Source organism: Rhinoderma darwinii, chromosome 10 (assembly GCF_050947455.1).
Source record: "Rhinoderma darwinii isolate aRhiDar2 chromosome 10, aRhiDar2.hap1, whole genome shotgun sequence".
NCBI lineage: Eukaryota > Metazoa > Chordata > Amphibia > Anura > Rhinodermatidae > Rhinoderma > Rhinoderma darwinii.
The window spans coordinates 76,858,568-76,877,489 of NC_134696.1; positions in this window are offsets into that span (position 1 = coordinate 76,858,568).

The following is an 18,922-nucleotide window of genomic DNA, read 5'->3' on the forward strand; positions in this document are numbered from 1 at the left end:
GTAACCAAGATCGAGCGTCCAGGATTTACTTGTCAATAGCTCGCCTGGGAAACATCCAGAGAAGTCAAAGACAGTGCTTCTATACTAATTGCCAGGCGCTGAAACGAATGCCACCAAGATCGAGCGTCTATGACTTACGGTTCAAGAATTAGCCTCAGAAACAGTGGTTCTGAAACTGCTGCCAATAGCTCGCCTGGGAAACATCCAGAGAAGTCCAAGATAGTGTTTTTTAGAATGGCTGCCACGAGCTGAAACGCATGCAACCAAGAGCGAGCGTTTATGATTTACGGTTCAAGAGTTATTCTCAGAAACATGGTTCTGAACTTTGCTGCCAGCCGCGAAAGCGAAAGTAACCAAGATCGAGCGTCTAGGATTTACTTGTCAATAGCTCGCCTGGGAAACATCCAGAGAAGTCAAAGACAGTGCTTCTATACTAATTGCCAGGCGCTGAAACGAATGCCACCAAGATCGAGCGTCTATGACTAACGGTTCAAGAATTAGCCTCAGAAACAGTTGTTCTGAACATGCTGCCAATAGCTCGCCTGGGAAACATCCAGAGAAGTCCAAGATAGTGTTTTTTAGACTGGCTGCCACGAGCTGAAACAAATGCAACCAAGAGCGAGCGTCTATGAATTACGGTTCAAGAGTTATTCTCAGAAACATGGTTCTGAACTTTGCTGCCAGCCGCGAAAGCGAAAGTAACCAAGATCGAGCGTCTAGGATTTACTTGTCAATAGCTCGCCTGGGAAACATCCAGAGAAGTCAAAGACAGTGCTTCTATACTAATTGCCAGGCGCTGAAACGAATGCCACCAAGATCGAGCGTCTATGACTTACGGTTCAAGAATTAGCCTCAGAAACAGTGGTTCTGAAACTGCTGCCAATAGCTCGCCTGGGAAACATCCAGAGAAGTCCAAGATAGTGTTTTTTAGAATGGCTGCCACGAGCTGAAACGAATGCAACCAAGAGCGAGCGTTTATGACTTACGGTTCAAGAGTTATTCTCAGAAACATGGTTCTGAACTTTGCTGCCAGCCGCGAAAGCAAAAGTAACCAAGATCGAGCGTCTAGGATTTACTTGTCAATAGCTCGCCTGGGAAACATCCAGAGAAGTCAAAGACAGTGCTTCTATACTAATTGCCAGGCGCTGAAACGAATGCCACCAAGATCGAGCGTCTATGACTTACGGTTCAAGAATTAGCCTCAGAAACAGTTGTTCTGAACATGCTGCCAATAGCTCGCCTGGGAAACATCCAGAGAAGTCCAAGATAGTGTTTTTTAGCATGGCTGCCACGAGCTGAAACAAATGCAACCAAGAGCGAGCGTCTATGAATTACGGTTCAAGAGTTATTCTCAGAAACATGGTTCTGAACTTTGCTGCCAGCCGCGAAAGCGAAAGTAACCAAGATCGAGCGTCTAGGATTTACTTGTCAATAGCTCGCCTGGGAAACATCCAGAGAAGTCAAAGACAGTGCTTCTATACTAATTGCCAGGCGCTGAAACAAATGCCACCAAGATCGAGCGTCTATGACTTACGGTTCAAGAATTAGCCTCAGAAACAGTGGTTCTGAACATGCTGCCAATAGCTTGCCTGGGAAACATCCAGAGAAGTCCAAGATAGTGTTTTTTAGACTGGCTGCCACGAGCTGAAACTAATGCAACCAAGAGCGAGCGTCTATGAATTACGGTTCAATAGTTATTCTCAGAAACATGGTTCTGAACTTTGCTGCCAGCCGCGAAAGCGAAAGTAACCAAGATCGAGCGTCTATGATTTACTTGTCAATAGCTCGCCTGGGAAACATCCAGAGAAGTCAAAGACAGTGCTTCTATACTAATTTCCAGGCGCTGAAACGAATGCCACCAAGATCGAGCGTCTATGACTTACGGTTCAAGAATTAGCCTCAGAAACAGTGGTTCTGAACATGCTGCCATTAGCTCGCCTGGGAAACATCCAGAGAAGTCCAAGATAGTGTTTTTTAGACTGGCTGCCACGAGCTGAAACGAATGCAACCAAGAGCGAGCGTCTATGACTTACGGTTCAAGAGTTATTCTCAGAAACATGGTTCTGAACTTTGCTGCTAGCCGCGAAAGCGAAAGTAACCAAGATCGAGCGTCTAGGATTTACTTGTCAATAGCTCGCCTGGGAAACATCCAGAGAAGTCAAAGACAGTGCTTCTATACTAATTGCCAGGCGCTGAAACGAATGCCACCAAAATCGAGCGTCTATGACTTACGGTTCAAGAATTTGCCTCAGAAACAGTGGTTCTGAACATGCTGCCAATAGCTCGCCTGGGAAACATCCAGAGAAGTCCAAGATAGTGTTTTTTAGACTGGCTGCCACGAGCTGAAACAAATGCAACCAAGAGCGAGCGTCTATGACTTACGGTTCAAGAGTTATTCTCAGAAACATGGTTCTGAACTTTGCAGCCAGCCGCGAAAGCGAAAGTAACCAAGATCGAGCGTCTATGATTTACTTGTCAATAGCTCGCCTGGGAAACATCCAGAGAAGTCAAAGACAGTGCTTCTAAAGTAATTGCCAGGCGCTGAAACGAATGCCACCAAGATCGAGCGTCTATGACTTACGGTTCAAGAATTAGCCTCAAAAAAAGTGGTTCTGAACATGCTGCCAATAGCTCGTCTGGGAAACATCCAGAGAAGTCCAAGATAGTGTTTTTTAGACTGGCTGCCACGAGCTGAAACTAATGCAACCAAGAGCGAGTGTCTATGAATTATGGTTCAAGAGTTATTCTCAGAAACATGGTTCTGAACTTTGCTGCCAGCCGCGAAAGCAAAAGTAACCAAGATCGAGCGTCTATGATTTACTTGTCAATAGCTCGCCTGGGAAACATCCAGAGAAGTCAAAGACAGTGCTTCTATACTAATTTCCAGGCGCTGAAACGAATGCCACCAAGATCGAGCGTCTATGACTTACGGTTCAAGAATTAGCCTCAGAAACAGTGGTTCTGAACATGCTGCCAATAGCTCGCCTGGGAAACATCCAGAGAAGTCCAAGATAGTGTTTTTTAGACTGGCTGCCACGAGCTGAAACAAATGCAACCAAGAGCGAGCGTCTATGACTTACGGTTCAAGAGTTATTCTCAGAAACATGGTTCTGAACTTTGCAGCCAGCCGCGAAAGCGAAAGTAACCAAGATCGAGCGTCTATGATTTACTTGTCAATAGCTCGCCTGGGAAACATCCAGAGAAGTCAAAGACAGTGCTTCTATACTAATTGCCAGGCGCTGAAACGAATGCCACCAAGATCGAGCGTCTATGACTTACGGTTCAAGAATTAGCCTCAGAAACAGTGGTTCTGAACATGCTGCCAATAGCTCGCCTGGGAAACATCCAGAGAAGTCCAAGATAGTGTTTTTTAGACTGGCTGCCACAAGCTGAAACAAATGCAACCAAGAGCGAGCGTCTATGACTTACGGTTCAAGAGTTATTCTCAGAAACATGGTTCTGAACTTTGCTGCCAGCCGCGAAAGCGAAAGTAACCAAGATCGAGCGTCTATGATTTACTTGTCAATAGCTCGCCTGGGAAACATCCAGAGAAGTCAAAGACAGTGCTTCTATACTAATTTCCAGGCGCTGAAACGAATGCCACCAAGATCGAGCGTCTATGACTTACGGTTCAAGAATTAGCCTCAGAAACAGTGGTTCTGAACATGCTGCCATTAGCTCGCCTGGGAAACATCCAGAGAAGTCCAAGATAGTGTTTTTTAGACTGGCTGCCACGAGCTGAAACGAATGCAACCAAGAGCGAGCGTCTATGACTTACGGTTCAAGAGTTATTCTCAGAAACATGGTTCTGAACTTTGCTGCTAGCCGCGAAAGCGAAAGTAACCAAGATCGAGCGTCTAGGATTTACTTGTCAATAGCTCGCCTGGGAAACATCCAGAGAAGTCAAAGACAGTGCTTCTATACTAATTGCCAGGCGCTGAAACGAATGCCACCAAAATCGAGCGTCTATGACTTACGGTTCAAGAATTTGCCTCAGAAACAGTGGTTCTGAACATGCTGCCAATAGCTCGCCTGGGAAACATCCAGAGAAGTCCAAGATAGTGTTTTTTAGACTGGCTGCCACGAGCTGAAACAAATGCAACCAAGAGCGAGCGTCTATGACTTACGGTTCAAGAGTTATTCTCAGAAACATGGTTCTGAACTTTGCAGCCAGCCGCGAAAGCGAAAGTAACCAAGATCGAGCGTCTATGATTTACTTGTCAATAGCTCGCCTGGGAAACATCCAGAGAAGTCAAAGACAGTGCTTCTAAAGTAATTGCCAGGCGCTGAAACGAATGCCACCAAGATCGAGCGTCTATGACTTACGGTTCAAGAATTAGCCTCAGAAACAGTGGTTCTGAACATGCTGCCAATAGCTCGTCTGGGAAACATCCAGAGAAGTCCAAGATAGTGTTTTTTAGACTGGCTGCCACGAGCTGAAACTAATGCAACCAAGAGCGAGTGTCTATGAATTACGGTTCAATAGTTATTCTCAGAAACATGGTTCTGAACTTTGCTGCCAGCCGCGAAAGCAAAAGTAACCAAGATCGAGCGTCTATGATTTACTTGTCAATAGCTCGCCTGGGAAACATCCAGAGAAGTCAAAGACAGTGCTTCTATACTAATTTCCAGGCGCTGAAACGAATGCCACCAAGATCGAGCGTCTATGACTTACGGTTCAAGAATTAGCCTCAGAAACAGTGGTTCTGAATATGCTGCCAATAGCTCGCCTGGGAAACATCCAGAGAAGTCCAAGATAGTGTTTTTTAGACTGGCTGCCACGAGCTGAAACAAATGCAACCAAGAGCGAGCGTCTATGACTTACGGTTCAAGAGTTATTCTCAGAAACATGGTTCTGAACTTTGCAGCCAGCCGCGAAAGCGAAAGTAACCAAGATCGAGCGTCTATGATTTACTTGTCAATAGCTCGCCTGGGAAACATCCAGAGAAGTCAAAGACAGTGCTTCTATACTAATTGCCAGGCGCTGAAACGAATGCCACCAAGATCGAGCGTCTATGACTTACGGTTCAAGAATTAGCCTCAGAAACAGTGGTTCTGAACATGCTGCCAATAGCTCGCCTGGGAAACATCCAGAGAAGTCCAAGATAGTGTTTTTTAGACTGGCTGCCACAAGCTGAAACGAATGCAACCAAGAGCGAGCGTCTATGACTTACGGTTCAAGAGTTATTCTCAGAAACATGGTTCTGAACTTTGCTGCCAGCCGCGAAAGCGAAAGTAACCAAGATCGAGCGTCTAGGATTTACTTGTCAATAGCTCGCCTGGGAAACATCCAGAGAAGTCAAAGACAGTGCTTCTATACTAATTGCCAGGCACTGAAACGAATGCCACCAAGATCGAACATCTATGACTTACGGTTCAAGAATTAGCCTCAGAAACAGTGGTTCTGAACATGCTGCCAATAGCTCGCCTGGGAAACATCCAGAGAAGTCCAAGATAGTGTTTTTTAGACTGGCTGCCACAAGCTGAAACGAATGCAACCAAGAGCGAGCGTCTATGACTTACGGTTCAAGAGTTATTCTCTGAAACATGGTTCTGAACTTTGCTGCTAGCCGCGAAAGCGAAAGTAACCAAGATCGAGCGTCTAGGATTTACTTGTCAATAGCTCGCCTGGGAAACATCCAGAGAAGTCAAAGACAGTGCTTCTATACTAATTGCCAGGCGCTGAAACGAATGCCACCAAAATCGAGCGTCTATGACTTACGGTTCAAGAATTTGCCTCAGAAACAGTGGTTCTGAACATGCTGCCAATAGCTCGCCTGGGAAACATCCAGAGAAGTCCAAGATAGTGTTTTTTAGACTGGCTGCCACGAGCTGAAACAAATGCAACCAAGAGCGAGCGTCTATGACTTACGGTTCAAGAGTTATTCTCAGAAACATGGTTCTGAACTTTGCAGCCAGCCGCGAAAGCGAAAGTAACCAAGATCGAGCGTCTATGATTTACTTGTCAATAGCTCGCCTGGGAAACATCCAGAGAAGTCAAAGACAGTGCTTCTATACTAATTGCCAGGCGCTGAAACTAATGCCACCAAGATCGAGCGTCTATGACTTACGGTTCAAGAATTAGCCTCAGAAACAGTGGTTCTGAACATGCTGCCAATAGCTCGCCTGGGAAACATCCAGAGAAGTCCAAGATAGTGTTTTTTAGACTGGCTGCCACAAGCTGAAACGAATGCAACCAAGAGCGAGCGTCTATGACTTACGGTTCAAGAGTTATTCTCAGAAACATGGTTCTGAACTTTGCTGCCAGCCGCGAAAGCGAAAGTAACCAAGATCGAGCGTCTAGGATTTACTTGTTAATAGCTCGCCTGGGAAACATCCAGAGAAGTCAAAGACAGTGCTTCTATACTAATTGCCATGCGCTGAAACGAATGCCACCAAGATCGAGCGTCTATGACTTACGGTTCAAGAATTAGCCTCAGAAACAGTGGTTCTGAACATGCTGCCAATAGCTCGCCTGGGAAACATCCAGAGAAGTCCAAGATAGTGTTTTTTTAGACTGGCTGCCACGAGCTGAAACGAATGCAACCAAGAGCGAGCGTCTATGACTTACGGTTCAAGAGTTATTCTCAGAAACATGGTTCTGAACTTTGCAGCCAGCCGCGAAAGCGAAAGTAACCAAGATCAAGCGTCTATGATTTACTTGTCAATAGCTCGCCTGGGAAACATCCAGAGAAGTCAAAGACAGTGCTTCTATACTAATTGCCAGGCGCTGAAACGAATGCCACCAAGATCGAGCGTCTATGACTTACGGTTCAAGAATTAGCCTCAGAAACAGTGGTTCTGAACATGCTGCCAATAGCTCGCCTGGGAAACATCCAGAGAAGTCCAAGATAGTGTTTTTTAGACTGGCTGCCACAAGCTGAAACAAATGCAACCAAGAGCGAGCGTCTATGACTTACGGTTCAAGAGTTATTCTCAGAAACATGGTTCTGAACTTTGCTGCCAGCCGCGAAAGCGAAAGTAACCAAGATCGAGCGTCTAGGATTTACTTGTCAATAGCTCGCCTGGGAAACATCCAGAGAAGTCAAAGACAGTGCTTCTATACTAATTGCCATGCGCTGAAACAAATGCCACCAAGATCGAGCATCTATGACTTACGGTTCAAGAATTAGCCTCAGAAACAGTGGTTCTGAACATGCTGCCAATAGCTCGCCTGGGAAACATCCAGAGAAGTCCAATATAGTGTTTTTTAGACTGGCTGCCACGAGCTGAAACGAATGCAACCAAGAGCGAGCGTCTATGAATTACGGTTCAATAGTTATTCTCAGAAACATGGTTCTGAACTTTGCTGCCAGCCGCGAAAGCGAAAGTAACCAAGATCGAGCGTCTATGATTTACTTGTCAATAGCTCGCCTGGGAAACATCCAGAGAAGTCAAAGACAGTGCTTCTATACTAATTTCCAGGCGCTGAAACGAATGCCACCAAGATCGAGCGTCTATGACTTACGGTTCAAGAATTAGCCTCAGAAACAGTGGTTTTGAACATGCTGCCATTAGCTCGCCTGGGAAACATCCAGAGAAGTCCAAGATAGTGTTTTTTAGACTGGCTGCCACGAGCTGAAACAAATGCAACCAAGAGCGAGCGTCTATGAATTACGGTTCAAGAGTTATTCTCAGAAACATGGTTCTGAACTTTGCTGCCAGCCGCGAAAGCGAAAGTAACCAAGATCGAGCGTCTAGGATTTACTTGTCAATAGCTCGCCTGGGAAACATCCAGAGAAGTCAAAGACAGTGCTTCTATACTAATTGCCAGGCGCTGAAACAAATGCCACCAAGATCGAGCGTCTATGACTTACGGTTCAAGAATTAGCCTCAGAAACAGTGGTTCTGAACATGCTGCCAATAGCTCGCCTGGAAAACATCCAGAGAAGTCCAAGATAGTGTTTTTTAGACTGGCTGCCACGAGCTGAAACGAATGCAACCAAGAGCGAGCGTCTATGACTTACGGTTCAAGAGTTATTCTCAGAAACATGGTTCTGAACTTTGCTGCTAGCCGCGAAAGCGAAAGTAACCAAGATCGAGCGTCTAGGATTTACTTGTCAATAGCTCGCCTGGGAAACATCCAGAGAAGTCAAAGACAGTGCTTCTAAAGTAATTGCCAGGCGCTGAAACGAATGCCACCAAGATCGAGCGTCTATGACTTACGGTTCAAGAATTTGCCTCAGAAACAGTGGTTCTGAACATGCTGCCAATAGCTCGCCTGGGAAACATCCAGAGAAGTCCAAGATAGTGTTTTTTAGACTGGCTGCCACGAGCTGAAACAAATGCAACCAAGAGCGAGCGTCTATGACTTACGGTTCAAGAGTTATTCTCAGAAACATGGTTCTGAACGTTGTTGCCAGCCGCGATAGCGAAAGTAACCAAGATCGAGCGTCTAGGATTTACTTGTCAATAGCTCGCCTGGGAAACATCCAGAGAAGTCAAAGACAGTGCTTCTATACTAATTGCCAGGCGCTGAAACGAATGCCACCAAGATCGAGCGTCTATGACTTACGGTTCAAGAATTAGCCTCAGAAACAGTGGTTCTGAACATGCTGCCAATAGCTCGCCTGGGAAACATCCAGAGAAGTCCAAGATAGTGTTTTTTAGACTGGCTGCCACGAGCTGAAACAAATGCAACCAAGAGCGAGCGTCAATGACTTACGGTTCAAGAGTTATTCTCAGAAACATGGTTCTGAACTTTGCTGCCAGCCGCGAAAGCGAAAGTCACCAAGATCGAGCGTCTAGGATTTACTTGTCAATAGCTCGCCTGGGAAACATCCAGAGAAGTCAAAGACAGTGCTTCTATACTAATTGCCAGGCGCTGAAACTAATGCCACCAAGATCGAGCGTCTATGACTTACGGTTCAAGAATTAGCCTCAGAAACAGTGGTTCTGAACATGCTGCCAATAGCTCGTCTGGGAAACATCCAGAGAAGTCCAAGATAGTGTTTTTTAGACTGGCTGCCACGAGCTGAAACAAATGCAACCAAGAGCGAGCGTCTATGACTTACGGTTCAAGAGTTATTCTCAGAAACATGGTTCTGAACTTTGTTGCCAGCCGCGAAAGCGAAAGTAACCAAGATCGAGCGTCTAGGATTTACTTGTCAATAGCTCGCCTGGGAAACATCCAGAGAAGTCAAAGACAGTGCTTCTATACTAATTGCCAGGCGCTGAAACGAATGCCACCAAAATCGAGCGTCTATGACTTACGGTTCAAGAATTTGCCTCAGAAACAGTGGTTCTGAACATGCTGCCAATAGCTCGCCTGGGAAACATCCAGAGAAGTCCAAGATAGTGTTTTTTAGACTGGCTGCCACGAGCTGAAACAAATGCAACCAAGAGCGAGCGTCTATGACTTACGGTTCAAGAGTTATTCTCAGAAACATGGTTCTGAACTTTGCAGCCAGCCGCGAAAGCGAAAGTAACCAAGATCGAGCGTCTATGATTTACTTGTCAATAGCTCGCCTGGGAAACATCCAGAGAAGTCAAAGACAGTGCTTCTATACTAATTGCCAGGCGCTGAAACGAATGCCACCAACATCGAGCGTCTATGACTTACGGTTCAAGAATTTGCCTCAGAAACAGTGGTTCTGAACATGCTGCCAATAGCTCGTCTGGGAAACATCCAGAGACGTCCAAGATAGTGTTTTTTAGACTGGCTGCCACGATCTGAAACAAATGCAACCAAGATCGAGCGTCTATGACTTACGGTTCAAGAATTAGCCTCAGAAACAGTGGTTCTGAACATGCTGCCAATAGCTCGCCTGGGAAACATCCAGAGAAGTCCAAGATAGTGTTTTTTAGACTGGCTGCCACGAGCTGAAACGAATGCAACCAAGAGCGAGTGTCTATGACTTACTGTTCAAGAGTTATTCTCAGAAACATGGTTCTGAACTTTGTTGCCAGCCGCGAAAGCGAAAGTAACCAAGATCGAGCGTCTAGGATTTACTTGTCAATAGCTCGCCTGGGAAACATCCAGAGAAGTCAAAGACAGTGCTTCTATACTAATTGCCAGTCGCTGAAACTAATGCCACCAAGATCGAGCGTCTATGACTTACGGTTCAAGAATTAGCCTCAGAAACAGTGGTTCTGAACATGCTGCCAATAGCTCGTCTGGGAAACATCCAGAGAAGTCCAAGATAGTGTTTTTTAGACTGGCTGCCACGAGCTGAAACTAATGCAACCAAGAACGAGCGTCTATGAATTACGGTTCAATAGTTATTCTCAGAAACATGGTTCTGAACTTTACTGCCAGCCGCGAAAGCGAAAGTAACCAAGATCGAGCGTCTATGATTTACTTGTCAATAGCTCGCCTGGGAAACATCCAGAGAAGTCAAAGACAGTGCTTCTATACTAATTTCCAGGCGCTGAAACGAATGCCACCAAGATCGAGCGTCTATGACTTACGGTTCAAGAATTAGCCTCAGAAACAGTGGTTCTGAACATGCTGCCATTAGCTCGCCTGGGAAACATCCAGAGAAGTCCAAGATAGTGTTTTTTAGACTGGCTGCCACGAGCTGAAACAAATGCAACCAAGAGCGAGCGTCTATGACTTACGGTTCAAGAGTTATTCTCAGAAACATGGTTCTGAACTTTGCTGCTAGCCGCGAAAGCGAAAGTAACCAAGATCGAGCGTCTAGGATTTACTTGTCAATAGCTCGCCTGGGAAACATCCAGAGAAGTCAAAGACAGTGCTTCTATACTAATTGCCAGGCGCTGAAACGAATGCCACCAAAATCGAGCGTCTATGACTTACGGTTCAAGAATTTGCCTCAGAAACAGTGGTTCTGAACATGCTGCCAATAGCTCGCCTGGGAAACATCCAGAGAAGTCCAAGATAGTGTTTTTTAGACTGGCTGCCACGAGCTGAAACAAATGCAACCAAGAGCGAGCGTCTATGACTTACGGTTCAAGAGTTATTCTCAGAAACATGGTTCTGAACTTTGCAGCCAGCCGCGAAAGCGAAAGTAACCAAGATCGAGCGTCTATGATTTACTTGTCAATAGCTCGCCTGGGAAACATCCAGAGAAGTCAAAGACAGTGCTTCTATACTAATTGCCAGGCGCTGAAACGAATGCCACCAAGATCGAGCGTCTATGACTTACGGTTCAAGAATTTGCCTCAGAAACAGTGGTTCTGAACATGCTGCCAATAGCTCGTCTGGGAAACATCCAGAGACGTCCAAGATAGTGTTTTTTAGACTGGCTGCCACGATCTGAAACAAATGCAACCAAGAGCGAGCGTCTATGACTTACGGTTCAAGAGTTATTCTCAGAAACATGGTTCTGAACTTTGCTGCCAGCCGCGAAAGCGAAAGTAACCAAGATCGAGCGTCTAGGATTTACTTGTCAATAGCTCGCCTGGGAAACATCCAGAGAAGTCAAAGACAGTGCTTCTATACTAATTGCCAGGCGCTGAAACGAATGCCACCAAGATCGAGCGTCTATGACTTACGGTTCAAGAATTAGCCTCAGAAACAGTGGTTCTGAACATGCTGCCAATAGCTCGCCTGGGAAACATCCAGAGAAGTCCAAGATAGTGTCTTTTAGACTGGCTGCCACGAGCTGAAACAAATGCAACCAAGAGCGAGCGTCTATGACTTACGGTTCAAGAGTTATTCTCAGAAACATGGTTCTGAACTTTGCTGCCAGCCGCGAAAGCGAAAGTAACCAAGATCGAGCGTCTAGGATTTACTTGTCAATAGCTCGCCTGGGAAACATCCAGAGAAGTCAAAGACAGTGCTTCTATACTAATTGCCAGGCGTTGAAACTAATGCCACCAAGATCGAGCGTCTATGACTTACGGTTCAAGAATTAGCCTCAGAAACAGTGGTTCTGAACATGCTGCCAATAGCTCGCCTGGGAAACATCCAGAGAAGTCCAAGATAGTGTTTTTTAGACTGGCTGCCACGATCTGAAACGAATGCAACCAAGAGCGAGTGTCTATGACTTACGGTTCAAGAGTTATTCTCAGAAACATGGTTCTGAACTTTGCTGCCAGCCGCGAAAGCGAAAGTAACCAAGATCGAGCGTCTAGGATTTACTTGTCAATAGCTCGCCTGGGAAACATCCAGAGAAGTCAAAGACAGTGCTTCTATACTAATTGCCAGGCGCTGAAACTAATGCCACCAAGATCGAGCGTCTATGACTTACGGTTCAAGAATTAGCCTCAGAAACATTGGTTCTGAACATGCTGCCAATAGCTCGCCTGGGAAACATCCAGAGAAGTCCAAGATAGTATTTTTTTAGACAGGCTGCCACGAGCTGAAACGAATGCAACCAAGAGCGAGCGTCTATGACTTACGGTTCAAGAGTTATTCTCAGAAACATGGTTCTGAACTTTGCTGCCAGCCGCGAAAGCGAAAGTAACCAAGATCGAGCGTCTAGGATTTACTTGTCAATAGCTCGCCTGGGAAACATCCAGAGAAGTCAAAGACAGTGCTTCTATACTAATTGCCAGGCGCTGAAACGAATGCCACCAAGATCGAGCGTCTATGACTTACGGTTCAAGAATTTGCCTCAGAAACAGTGGTTCTGAACATGCTGCCAATAGCTCGCCTGGGAAACATCCAGAGAAGTCCAAGATAGTGTCTTTTAGACTGGCTGCCACGAGCTGAAACAAATGCAACCAAGAGCGAGCGTCTATGACTTACGGTTCAAGAGTTATTCTCAGAAACATGGTTCTGAACTTTGCTGCCAGCCACGAAAGCGAAAGTAACCAAGATCGAGCGTCTAGGATTTACTTGTCAATAGCTCGCCTGGGAAACATCCAGAGAAGTCAAAGACAGTGCTTCTATACTAATTGCCATGCGCTGAAACGAATGCCACCAAGATCGAGCGTCTATGACTTACGGTTCAAGAATTAGCCTCAGAAACAGTGGTTCTGAACATGCTGCCAATAGCTTGCCTGGGAAACATCCAGAGAAGTCCAAGATAGTGTTTTTTAGACTGGCTGCCACGAGCTGAAACGAATGCAACCAAGAGCGAGCGTCTATGATTTACGGTTCAAGTGTTATTCTCAGAAACATGGTTCTGAACTTTGCTGCCAGCCGCGAAAGCGAAAGTAACCAAGATCGAGCGTCTAGGATTTACTTGTCAATAGCTCGCCTGGGAAACATCCAGAGAAGTCAAAGACAGTGCTTCTATACTAATTGCCAGGCGCTGAAACTAATGCCACCAAGATCGAGCGTCTATGACTTACGGTTCAAGAATTAGCCTCAGAAACATTGGTTCTGAACATGCTGCCAATAGCTCGCCTGGGAAACATCCAGAGAAGTCCAAGATAGTATTTTTTTAGACAGGCTGCCACGAGCTGAAACGAATGCAACCAAGAGCGAGCGTCTATGACTTACGGTTCAAGAGTTATTCTCAGAAACATGGTTCTGAACTTTGCTGCCAGCCGCGAAAGCGAAAGTAACCAAGATCGAGCGTCTAGGATTTACTTGTCAATAGCTCGCCTGGGAAACATCCAGAGAAGTCCAAGATATTGTTTTTTAGACTGGCTGCCACGAGCTGAAACGAATGCAACCAAGAGCGAGCGTCTATGACTTACGGTTCAAGAGTTATTCTCAGAAACATGGTTCTGAACTTTGCTGCCTGCCGCAAAATCGAAAGTAACCAAGATCGAGCGTCTAGGATTTACTTGTCAATAGCTCGCCTGGGAAACATCCAGAGAAGTCAAAGACAGTGCTTCTATACTAATTGCCAGGCGCTGAAACGAATGCCACCAAGATCGAGCGTCTATGACTTACGGTTCAAGAATTAGCCTCAGAAACAGTGGTTCTGAACATGCTGCCAATAGCTCGCCTGGGAAACATCCAGAGAAGTCCAAGATAGTGTTTTTTAGACTGGCTGCCACAAGCTGAAACGAATGCAACCAAGAGCGAGCGTCTATGACTTACGGTTCAAGAGTTATTCTCAGAAACATGGTTCTGAACTTTGCAGCCAGCCGCGAAAGCGAAAGTAACCAAGATCGAGCGTCTATGATTTACTTGTCAATAGCTCGCCTGGGAAACATCCAGAGAAGTCAAAGACAGTGCTTCTATACTAATTGCCAGGCGTTGAAACTAATGCCACCAAGATCGAGCGTCTATGACTTACGGTTCAAGAATTAGCCTCAGAAACAGTGGTTCTGAACATGCTGCCAATAGCTCGCCTGGGAAACATCCAGAGAAGTCCAAGATAGTGTTTTTTAGCCTGGCTGCCACGATCTGAAACGAATGCAACCAAGAGCGAGCGTCTATGACTTACGGTTCAAGAGTTATTCTCAGAAACATGGTTCTGAACTTTGCTGCCAGCCGCGAAAGCGAAAGTAACCAAGATCGAGCGTCTAGGATTTACTTGTCAATAGCTCGCCTGGGAAACATCCAGAGAAGTCAAAGACAGTGCTTCTATACTAATTGCCAGGCGCTGAAACTAATGCCACCAAGATCGAGCGTCTATGACTTACGGTTCAAGAATTAGCCTCAGAAACAGTGGTTCTGAACATGCTGCCAATAGCTTGCCTGGGAAACATCCAGAGAAGTCCAAGATAGTGTTTTTTAGACTGGCTGCCACGAGCTGAAACGAATGCAACCAAGAGCGAGCGTCTATGACTTACGGTTCAAGTGTTATTCTCAGAAACATGGTTCTGAACTTTGCAGCCAGCCGCGAAAGCGAAAGTAACCAAGATCGAGCGTCTATGATTTACTTGTCAATAGCTCGCCTGGGAAACATCCAGAGAAGTCAAAGACAGTGCTTCTATACTAATTGCCAGGCGCTGAAACGAATGCCACCAAGATCGAGCGTCTATGACTTACGGTTCAAGAATTTGCCTCAGAAACAGTGGTTCTGAACATGCTGCCAATAGCTTGCCTGGGAAACATCCAGAGAAGTCCAAGATAGTGTCTTTTAGACTGGCTGCCACGAGCTGAAACAAATGCAACCAAGAGCGAGCGTCTATGACTTACGGTTCAAGAGTTATTCTCAGAAACATGGTTCTGAACTTTGCTGCCAGCCACGAAAGCGAAAGTAACCAAGATCGAGCGTCTAGGATTTACTTGTCAATAGCTCGCCTGGGAAACATCCAGAGAAGTCAAAGACAGTGCTTCTATACTAATTGCCATGCGCTGAAACGAATGCCACCAAGATCGAGCGTCTATGACTTACGGTTCAAGAATTAGCCTCAGAAACAGTGGTTCTGAACATGCTGCCAATAGCTCGCCTGGGAAACATCCAGAGAAGTCCAAGATAGTATTTTTTTAGACAGGCTGCCACGAGCTGAAACGAATGCAACCAAGAGCGAGCGTCTATGACTTACGGTTCAAGAGTTATTCTCAGAAACATGGTTCTGAACTTTGCTGCCAGCCGCGAAAGCGAAAGTAACCAAGATCGAGCGTCTAGGATTTACTTGTCAATAGCTCGCCTGGGAAACATCCAGAGAAGTCAAAGACAGTGCTTCTATACTAATTGCCAGGCGCTGAAACTAATGCCACCAAGATCGAGCGTCTATGACTTACGGTTCAAGAATTAGCCTCAGAAACAGTGGTTCTGAACATGCTGCCAATAGCTTGCCTGGGAAACATCCAGAGAAGTCCAAGATAGTGTTTTTTAGACTGGCTGCCACGAGCTGAAACGAATGCAACCAAGAGCGAGCGTCTATGACTTACGGTTCAAGAGTTATTCTCAGAAACATGGTTCTGAACTTTGCTGCCTGCCGCGAAATCGAAAGTAACCAAGATCGAGCGTCTAGGATTTACTTGTCAATAGCTCGCCTGAGAAACATCCAGAGAAGTCAAAGACAGTGCTTCTATACTAATTGCCAGGCGCTGAAACGAATGCCACCAAGATCGAGCGTCTATGACTTACGGTTCAAGAATTAGCCTCAGAAACAGTGGTTCTGAACATGCTGCCAATAGCTCGCCTGGGAAACATCCAGAGAAGTCCAAGATAGTGTCTTTTAGACTGGCTGCCACGAGCTGAAACAAATGCAACCAAGAGCGAGCGTCTATGACTTACGGTTCAAGAGTTATTCTCAGAAACATGGTTCTGAACTTTGCTGCCAGCCGCGAAAGCGAAAGTAACCAAGATCGAGCGTCTAGGATTTACTTGTCAATAGCTCGCCTGGGAAACATCCAGAGAAGTCAAAGACAGTGCTTCTATACTAATTGCCAGGCGTTGAAACTAATGCCACCAAGATCGAGCGTCTATGACTTACGGTTCAAGAATTAGCCTCAGAAACAGTGGTTCTGAACATGCTGCCAATAGCTCGCCTGGGAAACATCCAGAGAAGTCCAAGATAGTGTTTTTTAGACTGGCTGCCACGATCTGAAACGAATGCAACCAAGAGCGAGCGTCTATGACTTACGGTTCAAGAGTTATTCTCAGAAACATGGTTCTGAACTTTGCTGCCAGCCGCGAAAGCGAAAGTAACCAAGATCGAGCGTCTAGGATTTACTTGTCAATAGCTCGCCTGGGAAACATCCAGAGAAGTCAAAGACAGTGCTTCTATACTAATTGCCAGGCACTGAAACTAATGCCACCAAGATCGAGCATCTATGACTTACGGTTCAAGAATTAGCCTCAGAAACATTGGTTCTGAACATGCTGCCAATAGCTCGCCTGGGAAACATCCAGAGAAGTCCAAGATAGTATTTTTTTAGACAGGCTGCCACGAGCTGAAACGAATGCAACCAAGAGCGAGCGTCTATGACTTACGGTTCAAGAGTTATTCTCAGAAACATGGTTCTGAACTTTGCTGCCAGCCGCGAAAGCGAAAGTAACCAAGATCGAGCGTCTAGGATTTACTTGTCAATAGCTCGCCTGGGAAACATCCAGAGAAGTCAAAGACAGTGCTTCTATACTAATTGCCAGGCGCTGAAACGAATGCCACCAAGATCGAGCGTCTATGACTTACGGTTCAAGAATTTGCCTCAGAAACAGTGGTTCTGAACATGCTGCCAATAGCTCGCCTGGGAAACATCCAGAGAAGTCCAAGATAGTGTCTTTTAGACTGGCTGCCACGAGCTGAAACAAATGCAACCAAGAGCGAGCGTCTATGACTTACGGTTCAAGAGTTATTCTCAGAAACATGGTTCTGAACTTTGCTGCCAGCCACGAAAGCGAAAGTAACCAAGATCGAGCGTCTAGGATTTACTTGTCAATAGCTCGCCTGGGAAACATCCAGAGAAGTCAAAGACAGTGCTTCTATACTAATTGCCATGCGCTGAAACGAATGCCACCAAGATCGAGCGTCTATGACTTACGGTTCAAGAATTAGCCTCAGAAACAGTGGTTCTGAACATGCTGCCAACAGCTTGCCTGGGAAACATCCAGAGAAGTCCAAGATAGTGTTTTTTAGACTGGCTGCCACGAGCTGAAACGAATGCAACCAAGAGCGAGCGTCTATGATTTACGGTTCAAGTGTTATTCTCAGAAACATGGTTCTGAACTTTGCTGCCAGCCGCGAAAGCGAAAGTAACCAAGATCGAGCGTCTAGGATTTACTTGTCAATAGCTCGCCTGGGAAACATCCAGAGAAGTCAAAGACAGTGCTTCTATACTAATTGCCAGGCGCTGAAACTAATGCCACCAAGATCGAGCGTCTATGACTTACGGTTCAAGAATTAGCCTCAGAAACATTGGTTCTGAACATGCTGCCAATAGCTCGCCTGGGAAACATCCAGAGAAGTCCAAGATAGTATTTTTTTAGACAGGCTGCCACGAGCTGAAACGAATGCAACCAAGAGCGAGCGTCTATGACTTACGGTTCAAGAGTTATTCTCAGAAACATGGTTCTGAACTTTGCTGCCAGCCGCGAAAGCGAAAGTAACCAAGATCGAGCGTCTAGGATTTACTTGTCAATAGCTCGCCTGGGAAACATCCAGAGAAGTCCAAGATATTGTTTTTTAGACTGGCTGCCACGAGCTGAAACGAATGCAACCAAGAGCGAGCGTCTATGACTTACGGTTCAAGAGTTATTCTCAGAAACATGGTTCTGAACTTTGCTGCCTGCCGCGAAATCGAAAGTAACCAAGATCGAGCGTCTAGGATTTACTTGTCAATAGCTCGCCTGGGAAACATCCAGAGAAGTCAAAGACAGTGCTTCTATACTAATTGCCAGGCGCTGAAACGAATGCCACCAAGATCGAGCGTCTATGACTTACGGTTCAAGAATTAGCCTCAGAAACAGTGGTTCTGAACATGCTGCCAATAGCTCGCCTGGGAAACATCCAGAGAAGTCCAAGATAGTGTTTTTTAGACTGGCTGCCACAAGCTGAAACGAATGCAACCAAGAGCGAGCGTCTATGACTTACGGTTCAAGAGTTATTCTCAGAAACATGGTTCTGAACTTTGCAGCCAGCCGCGAAAGCGAAAGTAACCAAGATCGAGCGTCTATGATTTACTTGTCAATAGCTCGCCTGGGAAACATCCAGAGAAGTCAAAGACAGTGCTTCTATACTAATTGCCAGGCGTTGAAACTAATGCCACCAAGATCGAGCGTCTATGACTTACGGTTCAAGAATTAGCCTCAGAAACAGTGGTTCTGAACATGCTGCCAATAGCTCGCCTGGGAAACATCCAGAGAAGTCCAAGATAGTGTTTTTTAGCCTGGCTGCCACGATCTGAAACGAATGCAACCAAGAGCGAGCGTCTATGACTTACGGTTCAAGAGTTATTCTCAGAAACATGGTTCTGAACTTTGCTGCCAGCCGCGAAAGCGAAAGTAACCAAGATCGAGCGTCTAGGATTTACTTGTCAATAGCTCGCCTGGGAAACATCCAGAGAAGTCAAAGACAGTGCTTCTATACTAATTGCCAGGCGCTGAAACTAATGCCACCAAGATCGAGCGTCTATGACTTACGGTTCAAGAATTAGCCTCAGAAACAGTGGTTCTGAACATGCTGCCAATAGCTTGCCTGGGAAACATCCAGAGAAGTCCAA